This window comes from Thalia democratica, unplaced genomic scaffold (assembly GCF_965202585.1).
Source record: "Thalia democratica unplaced genomic scaffold, ktThaDemo2.hap1.1 HAP1_SCAFFOLD_483, whole genome shotgun sequence".
In the NCBI taxonomy this organism is placed as follows: domain Eukaryota; kingdom Metazoa; phylum Chordata; class Thaliacea; order Salpida; family Salpidae; genus Thalia; species Thalia democratica.
In genome coordinates this window covers 1-10,000 of record NW_028139529.1, presented here as the reverse complement: position 1 = coordinate 10,000, position 10,000 = coordinate 1, and the positions used below count along the sequence as shown (strand labels likewise).

General features: G+C 33.6%; 4 non-coding genes across 4 annotated transcripts in view; all 4 read right to left on the bottom strand.

Annotated features, from left to right (window-relative positions):
- LOC145846524 (large subunit ribosomal RNA) overlaps positions 1 to 1,010 on the bottom strand; it is a 3,631-nt gene extending 2,621 nt beyond the window's left edge. Inside the window, exon 1 of the ribosomal RNA XR_014370814.1 lies at positions 1 to 1,010. This exon is cut by the window's left edge and continues 2,621 nt beyond it. This is a non-coding gene — a ribosomal RNA (large subunit ribosomal RNA).
- A 222-nt stretch (positions 1,011 to 1,232) lies between these two features.
- On the bottom strand, positions 1,233 to 1,385 carry LOC145846504 (5.8S ribosomal RNA). The gene has a single exon (XR_014370794.1). It is a non-coding gene; the product is annotated as a 5.8S ribosomal RNA (ribosomal RNA).
- A 182-nt stretch (positions 1,386 to 1,567) lies between these two features.
- On the bottom strand, positions 1,568 to 3,375 carry LOC145846519 (small subunit ribosomal RNA). Its single transcript, XR_014370808.1, has one exon. It is a non-coding gene; the product is annotated as a small subunit ribosomal RNA (ribosomal RNA).
- A 4,119-nt stretch (positions 3,376 to 7,494) lies between these two features.
- On the bottom strand, positions 7,495 to 7,613 carry LOC145846500 (5S ribosomal RNA). Its single transcript, XR_014370790.1, has one exon. It is a non-coding gene; the product is annotated as a 5S ribosomal RNA (ribosomal RNA).
- Between the last annotated feature and the right edge of the window lie 2,387 nt (positions 7,614 to 10,000).

The window sequence follows — 10,000 nt, the reverse complement described above, 5'->3', positions numbered from 1 at the left end:
AGCCTGTTCAGGCATAGTTCACCATCTTTCGGGTCCCAACAAGCACGCTCTTGCTCGACCCCTAGGACGCGGCCTATGGGATCGGCCGGCGATGCGCCTAATGAAAGGATCTCGCCTCGTTTGCCTTCACTGTGCTTTCGGGTTTCGTACTGCCCAACACCTCGCGCGCGTGTTAGACTCCTTGGTCCGTGTTTCAAGACGGGTCGGAGACGTGGCCAGCTTAAGCCGCAGACCCCTGGCGTCTGAGCGCTAACGCGAAGAAGGCCTTGTACAAACTCTAGAGACTGCGAGCAGTTTCCAAAGCCGTATTCCAGCGATCAACACGCAGCCTGTCCGAAGACCGACGCGGAATCTCTCCTCGGTCGCCGAGCCGAAGCTAATCGAACGCCTATAACACTCTTCCGAAGAAGAGCTACCTTGCGAACGACCAAAGTCAGCCCAGCAACCGGTCGCGGCCCTCGCCGAACGCTAGTGCAGCGCCGCGACGCCAGCGCAACCGTAAGAGTCTCCGAAGATCACTCAAACAGTAGGACAGCTCTCGCAGCGCCTGAAAACGTCCGGCGACTCGATGGGCGCCTCCGTTTGCCTCCAAGCGGTTTCACGTACTCTTTAACTCTCTCTTCAAAGTGCTTTTCAACTTTCCCTCACGGTACTTGTTCGCTATCGGTCTCGAGCCAGTATTTAGCCTTAGATGGAGTTTACCACCCGCTTAGGGCTGCATTTCCAAACAACCCGACTCCGGGAAAACCGCTAGGACGAATTACGACCGCCGCCAAGGGCCTAACACCCGCTCTGGGAAAAGGCCTCGATCAGAAGAACGTGGGCAGTCGTTGGTTCGCCGCATGCTGAATTCCATACGCTACATTTCCTCGCCCTCCAAAAAGGCTCGGATTTAGCGCTGGGCTTTTCCCGCTTCACTCGCCGTTACTAGGGGAATCCTTGTTAGTTTCTTTTCCTCCGCTTAGTGATATGCTTAAGTTCAGCGGGTCGTCCCGCCCGATCTCAGGTCAAAAGTGATGTACTATAAAAGTACATGCGCTTTGTACGTCGGCCTTTTGAAGTCACTTAACTTATTCTCGAGCACCTACCGTCGTTGCTACCTCACCCGAGGCCAGCAGGCTGCTCACGCTTCAGCTGTGAAATCGCCAGACCAGCTGTCTTTGACGACACGCTCCTTAATTAAGAAACGAGTCGCAGGCACTTTCAAACTAATGAAAGGATCGGTGTGTTAAAGACCCTGAGACGGACGTGGCCCCAGGATTACCCGAGGCCGCAATACGCGTTCAGAATATCGATGCTCAATGTGTCCTGCAATTCACATTACTTCTCGGAGCTAGCTCCGTCCTTCATCGACGCTCGAGCCGAGTGATCCACCGCTAAGAGATCTCTCGTGTTAATCAATCTCAATGCAACCAAAAAATTGTGTTCAAAAAGAAGCGGCCGCGCCAGCACTTGCGTGCTGAATTATTACTCCCGCTGTCAGGAAGCAACGCGACCGAACTATAACAGTTACAGGGCTCGGTCCCTTCGAAGAAGAGACGTCGCTTGAAATCAAATTTCGATTCGTTAATGATCCTTCCGCAGGTTCACCTACGGAAACCTTGTTACGACTTTTACTTCCTCTAAATGATCAAGTTCGATCGTCTTTTCGAACACCGGCGAGTGCGTTGCCGCACGTACCAGGCTCAATCGGAGGACCTCACTAAACCATTCAATCGGTAGTAGCGACGGGCGGTGTGTACAAAGGGCAGGGACGTAATCAACGCAAGCTAATGACTCGCGCTTACTGGGAATTCCTCGTTCAAGGGAAACAATTGCAAGTCCCTATCCCTAGCACGACCGGGGTTCAACGGATTACCCGGACCTTTCGGCCTAGGGAACACACGATGATCCGGTCAGTGTAGCGCGCGTGCGGCCCCGAACATCTAAGGGCATCACAGACCTGTTATTGCTCAATCTCGTGTGGCTAAACGCCACTAGTCCCTCTAAGAAGTTGTCTCCGACCCAATGGGTCGAGCAGCTATTTAGCAAGTAAGAGTCTCGTTCGTTATCGGAATTAACCAGACAAATCGCTCCACCAACTAAGAACGGCCATGCACCACCACCCACAGAATCAAGAAAGAGCTCTCAATCTGTCAATCCTCGCTGTGTCCGGGCCGGGTGAGATTTCCCGTGTTGAGTCAAATTAAGCCGCAGGCTCCACTCCTGGTGGTGCCCTTCCGTCAATTCCTTTAAGTTTCAGCTTTGCAACCATACTTCCCCCGGAACCCAAAGACTTTGGTTTCCCGGAAGCTGCCGGACAGTTCTTAAGTTCGACACTGCCCGATCGCTAGTCGGCATCGTTTAAGGTCAGAACTAGGACGGTATCTGATCGTCTTCGAACCTCTGACTTTCGCTCTTGATTAAAGAAAACATTCTTGGCAAATGCTTTCGCAGTCGTTCGTCTTGCGCCGATCCAAGAATTTCACCTCTAACGGCACAGTACGGATGCCCCCGTCCGTTCCTATTAATCATTACCTCGTGCTCCGAAAACCAACAAAATAGAACCGAGGTCCTATTCCATTATTCCATGCAACATTATACAAGCGTAAAGCCTGCTTTGAACACTCTAATTTTTTCAAGGTAAACTTGCCGGACCACCGCAACACTCAGTTAAGAGCACCGCGAAGGCACCGACCAACAAGAACAACGAGGCCAGTGCTAGCCTTTCGACCGACCAACCTCGCCGTCCCTATATCCAACTACGAGCTTTTCAACCGCAACAACTTAAATATACACTTTTGGAGCTGGAATTACCGCGGCTGCTGGCACCAGACTTGCCCTCCAATGGATACTCGTTAAAAAGTTTAAAGTGTACTCATTCCAATTGCAGGACCTCGTACGAGGTCTGCATTGTTATTTTTCGTCACTACCTCCCCGAGCCGGGAATGGGTAATTTGCGCGCCTGCTGCCTTCCTTGGATGTGGTAGCCGTTTCTCAGGCTCCCTCTCCGGAATCGAACCCTGATTCTCCGTCACCCGTTACAACCTCGGTAGGCCGATACCGTACCGACGATAGTTGATAGGGCAGTTGCTTTAATGAGATGTCGCCAGCACTAGGCCGTGCGATCCGCAAGCTTATCCAGAGTCACCATTGTAACGACCCGAAAGCCGGTTAGTTTTGGTCTGATAAATGCGCGCCTCACGTCAGTTCGGCGCTTTACGCATGTATTAGCTCTAGAATTGCCACAGTTATCCATGTAAAAGCGTACAATCAAATGAACCATAACTGATTTAATGAGCCATTCGCAGTTTCACTGTACGTGAGCTCGTACTTACACTTGCATGGCTTAATCTTTGAGACAAGCATATGACTACTGGCAGGATCAACCAGATAACTATCCGAGGGCGTTTAAACCCGTTGCTCGACTGAGCGTTTTTACTGTATAAATACAGACCTTTTCTATCACTCGGCTTAAAAGCCTTGCGAACGTTACTGAAAGTCGGCGCCGGCCTTTTGCTGTTTAAAGCGCCAGCCCGCGTCGACTGCAGCATGCAGCTATACAACTGACTGTTCTTTCTCCCGACCAACCGTTTGCCTTCTGCCGGTTAACTCGTCAGCAGCAACACGCCATCTGTCTGCTGCAGTTACCCGCCTCGAGCCGTGCCTGCCTGCGTCGGCTACTCGTCTCGACGACTTCGCAAAGCTATAAGCCTACCGCCGCTGGACGCTTGTAGTTTTTCATACGCTGCTCCAATGCGTTTACATAGCACGTTCGCCGCCGCTGCAATAGCCGCGCCTCGGGTGCTAAACAGTAATGCTTTAAGCCCGCTTTCTCGTCAAGTCGACCGAACGCACAAACACGTCTCTCTCACTAGTGTAAAGTAATGCATACGTGTATGATGCTCAAATGTTGCTGTTGAACTTTTTTTGCCGATTTTTTCCGATTTTTTTCAATTTCTTTGTTTCTTTTCGATTATTTTAATGTTTTAAGCTTATTTATGCTACGTTTAAATGTTTTAATACTTTTTTATACTTTATTTAATATGTTTAAAAGAAATAAATAAATAAAAATATGTATAAACTACTTTTTTTAATGTTTTAAATATATATATTTATTATAAATAAACTTTATTTGTATTATTTTTTATTTAAGCGTACTTTTTAAATCTTTATATTTGTTTTATCGTTTTAAGCACATTGCGATAAGTATAATAAACAAAAAATTGAATAAAAATAATAATAATAAAAAAAAAAAAAAAAAACATAAGCTTATTTTATATGTTTTATTTTATTTTTATTTAAACTTACTTTTCAAACCTTAATACTCGTTTTATTTTTTTAAGCAGATTGCGATAAATATAATAAACAAACAATTAAATGAAAATAAAATAAAAAAATCAAACATAAGCTTATTTTATATGTTACATTTTATCTTTATTTAAACTTACTTTTTAATATAGTTGTTTTATTTTTTAAGCACATCGCGATAGATATAATAAACAAACAATGAAATAAAAATAATAATAATAATAATAATAATAATAATAATAATAATAATAATAATAATAAATCATAAGCTTATTTTGTATGTTTCATTTTATTTTATTTAAAACTTACAATTTAAACCTTTGTATTTGTTCTATTCTTTTAAGCACATCGCGATAAATATAATAAGCAAACAATTTAATAAAAGTAAAATAAAAAAATCAAACATAAGCTTATTTTATATGTTTCATTTTATCTTTATTTAAACTTACTTTTTAAACCTTTATAGTTGTTTTATTTTTTAAGCACATCGCGATAGATATATTAAACAAACAATGAAATAAAAATAATAATAATAATAATAATAATAATAAAAAATCATAAGCTTATTTTGTATGTTTCATTTTATTTTATTTAAAACTTACAATTTAAACCTTTGTATTTGTTCTATTCTTTTAAGCACATCGCGATAAATATAATAAGCAAACAATTTAATAAAAGTAAAATAAAAAAATCAAACATAAGCTTATTTTATATGTTTCATTTTATCTTTATTTAAACTTACTTTTTAAACCTTTATAGTTGTTTTATTTTTTAAGCACATCGCGATAGATATATTAAACAAACAATGAAATAAAAATAATAATAATAATAATAATAATAATAAAAAATCATAAGCTTATTTTGTATGTTTCATTTTATTTTATTTAAAACTTACAATTTAAACCTTTGTATTTGTTCTATTCTTTTAAGCACATCGCGATAAATATAACAAGCAAACAATTAAATAATAATAATAATAATAATAAAAAAATCATAAACTTATTTTATATGTTTCATTTTATTTTTATTTAAACTTACTTTTTTAACCTTTATAGTTGTTTTATTTTTTAAGCACATGGCGATAAATATAATAAGCAAACAATTAAATAAAAATAATAACAAATAAATAAAACAATACGGCTAAACTATAAAAAGAAAACTAAATAACTGATAAATACTTGTAAAACATTATTTGAAAAATGTATTTTGAAACACAACACGATTGATTTATAAATAATAATATATTTTTAATTTGTGTAGTTCATTTAAAGTAGTCTCCCTTTTTGCTTCTGGTTTTATTAGAGTTATATATAACAATAAATGGTGTAGTTTATTTAAAGTAGTCTCCCTTTTTGCTTCTGGTTTAATTAAAGTTATATAACACATACTATAGTAAGTTAAATAAACTATAGTAACTTTATAAAACTACTTTACAAAATACATTTGTATAATTTAATAACTTTAAAATAACTATCAAGAATAAAATAGAATAGCTTTAAGTTTAGTATACAATTGGTATGTAAATTGTGTAGTTTATTGAAAGTAGTCTCCTTATTTGCTTCTGGTTTTACTTGAGTTACATAACGTTAAATAAACATACTTAATAAACGTAACCATCAATACTGTCATTTTAATAAAACTAAGTACAAATACATTGAATTAACATAGAACTTTAAAAAGCCTTCGCTAGTATCTGTTGGTAACAGTAAATAACCTATTATGACTCACAATACAAGAGTGCGAAATTTATTTTTCATTTGATTTTTCAGGTATTTATTTATTTGTGGAAATAAACTTTTTTATTACATTAGAAACTAATTGAATTTTTCCTATAACTATACCTATTATTATATTTAGTATGCTTAAAAGTAATAAAATGACACGTCGCGATTATATAATAAACAAACAATCAAACAAACAAAGAAATAAAAAAAAAAAACTATTTTTTTAAACTTATATTTCAACTATATGTCTTATTTTATTTTCATTTAAACTTACTTTAAACCTCTGTATTTGTTATATATATTTCAACACAATACGATTAAACTATAAGACAAACAACAAAATAAAATAATCACATTAATAAATACACTAAGCAAATAGCTAGAATAAATATAAACAGTTCACAATATATACAATATATTTCTTCCATTTTTAAGTTACTTGTTAAACATATTTATTTAAAAATGTTTCTTTAGAATATAAAACTAACAGTTCTACAAATAAAGAAATTAAAAAGCCAATACACATAACACTAACTTTTCATAAATTAGATATGCAAATATGAACAAATAATAACTAAATTCTAAAGCTTTTGTAAACTGTGAACTTATAAACTTATAATAATAATTGCATATTCACTATTCACAATAGCTTTTTATTTAGTACACAACTGGTCTGTAAATTGTGTAGTTTATTGAAAGTATAATCCCGTTTTGCTTCTGGTTTAAATAAAGTTATACAACACATACTAAAGTAAATTAAATAAAGTAATTCACTACTATCGTATTAAATAAAACCAATTTACAAAATACATTAATTTAAATTAAAGTGAACTTTGAACTTATAATAATAATTGCATATTCACTATTCAGAATTTCTTTAAATTTAGTACACAACTGGTCTGTAAATTGTGTTGGTTCTATTCAAGTACTCTCCTTGTTTGTTTTGTTTTAGTTGTATTTATTTTTAGATACTAGCACATTCAATACACATAATAAAGTAAACCAAATAAACTCTATTAATTTAAACTAAGTACAAATACATTAAGTTAATACAAAACTTTAAAAAGCTTTTGCTAGTATCTGTTGGTAACAGTAAATAACTTATTATGACTCACAATACAAAAGTGCAAAATTTATTTTCGTTTGATTTTTCAAGTAGCCACGCTTTTATTTGTTTTTGGACAAAAAGACTTTAAAGTTTTAGTATAAAAGACTAATTGTATTAATTTTAACTCAGAAAATTGTACTCTACAAGATGGTGCCATTATTTTTTCGATATCTCAAACTGGTCAAACCACTTTTTTAGCGCTCTAATTGGTTTAAACAGCAAATAACGTTATCTGATTGGCTTACGTTTTTATTTGCTAATAACTAGAATTTACTTTTCTTTTAAGCGTTAAAGAAATGTAAATAAACGAGTAATAAGTATAAATAGGTCAGAAAGAAAAATAGTACAAAAAAGATGAATTCAAAAAGCAAAGGCCTACGGCACGTGGTATTCCCAAGCGGTCACCCATCTAAGTACTAACCACGCCCGACACTGCTTAACTTCCCAGATCGGACGAGATGGGGTGTGCTCAGTGTGGTATGGTCGTAGGCGTTTGAAGGCGTTTACAAGCCTTTATAAACCCTTCGGTTTATTTAAAAAACCTATTTGCACTTGATTTACAATCAATTTGATATTTTAAAATTATTCCTTATAAAATTTTAACCTGAATTAACTTTTTTTTGTTTTTTTAATCAACAGTTACTCCCAAACTGTACTAAAACTGTATTGTAACTGTACAAAAGTGTTTGTTTAAATAATTGTTATCTATAAATTACCTAAGACCAGGAAAAGTAGAAGTAAAGTTTATTGAATTATTAAATAAATAAAATAAAATCGTAAAATAAAATAATACAATATGTTTACAATTTGTCATTGATCTATCCATTTATGTTATTGCATTACAAATACAAACATTGCATACATTCAAGAGTATTATTCATCAATCTTTTCAATATAATAAGTTTTAAATTTATATTTATTTTTAAATAATTCCTGACATTTTAGATTACCTGAGATTTTTTTTTTAATTAAATTAATTTTAGTAATTAAATACTTGACGTTCTATTTTGTTTAATTTGATAACTCAACCATGTTTATTTTTTTTACTAATTTAAAAGAACTATTAAACTAAAAGACATTACATACAGCTTCTAAAAGTTTTAAACACCTTAAAAAATATTATTATTTTAAAGATATATTAAAGAACTAAACAGATATTACTCCTAAAAAATCTTGTTAATAATATATAAAAAGTACTCAAAGTCAGACTCGGAAATATATATACTATGTATATAAATATGTATATCTTACTTGAAGTTCACTGTAATTGACACTGTATAACAAAATTATAAAAATCAACCTATTTATATAGCAAAATATTTCTTTATCTTTGTCGTGGCGCGGTGGGTCAGTGGTCTTATCAGCTGACTCATAAGCAGAAGGTTGTAAGATCGAATCCCGCTAGTCGTCACGAAACACCACTATCGTTCAATGTTCGGGCTTCAAATTCTTTGAGATTATACTGTACTATTTATCTATCTAACTAATCTATCTAACAAATGTTGTTCAATCTAGGTTGTGGGTACTTGGGTCGAGTAATGCCTTTGACTTACAATCTGTTGTGGATTGACAATATTCCTCTATCTATCAATAAACAAATCTATCTAATAAATGTTGTTCAATCTAGGTTGTGGGTACTTGGGTCGAGTAATGCCTTTGACCTACAATCTGTTGTTGATTGTCAACATTCCTCTATCTATCAATAATGATTATATTCAATAATAAATGTTGATTAATTCAGTTGTAAGAAAACCAGTGCGCTGGTTAGGTTGGGTAAGGCCTTCGACTTACAATCTTGGGGATTATCAACGTTCATCACAAGTACAGTAACGATCTCATTGAATTTCCAGTTGGAACATTGGATTGTAGTGGTGGCCTACTTTGTAGGTTTTTTGCCTAGTTTGTTTTTTGCCTAGTTTGACAAACTATTGTATATATATTGTATAACTTTATTTGTATTATTTTTTATTTAAATTACTACTTATTATTAAAGAATTAAATTTTCTTAGAAAAAAAAACTATGTATTTTAACTAATGCTTATTTTATATGTTTTGTTTTATTTTTATTCTAACTTACTTTAAACCTCTGTATTTTTTATACAATACGATTGAACTATATAACAGAAAAATAATTAAATAATCAAACTATTGAATAAGCAGTTAATTAGTGTGTTTTTTTATGCTTCTTTCATTTTTAACTTACTTGTTAACCATATTTCTTTTATTAAAGTATAAAACTAACAGTTACTAAAATAAAATAATCATAAAGTCAATACACAAAACACTAACTTTTTATAATTTAAATATGCAAACATGAATATAGTTATGAATCTATTATTTATTCAAATAGAATTATTCAAAGCTTATAATTATAAAGCTTTTGTATAATGTTTCAATTACAGTGAACTTTAAGTAAGATAAGTTTTTTTTTTTGTAATAACTACAAAATTGGTATTTTAGTTTATTATTAGTAACTAAATACTTATATTTATTATATTTAAAAAAAAACATCTATACTAACTCTAATTTCAAAGCATATTAAAACATACAAATTTTACCAACTAAATATTTATTTTTATTTTAATTATTATAACTTTCAAACATAAGCTTGTATACCTTATATACCTATATACCTCATATAGTAGGCTTGACATAACATAACATTATTTAATTCTTTTTGTTTGAAATAAACTCATTTAGTTATTAGTAAATTACAACATAAATGCTTATAACAATATAACTAAGATTTAGCTTTTGAGTTAGTAAACTTTGATAGTTTTCTTTTAATAGTTTAATAGTCCTTATTTAAGTTCAAACAAAATTGCTATATATTTAATACACATACAAAAGTAAACTAAGTAAACGTAATTCAATAGTT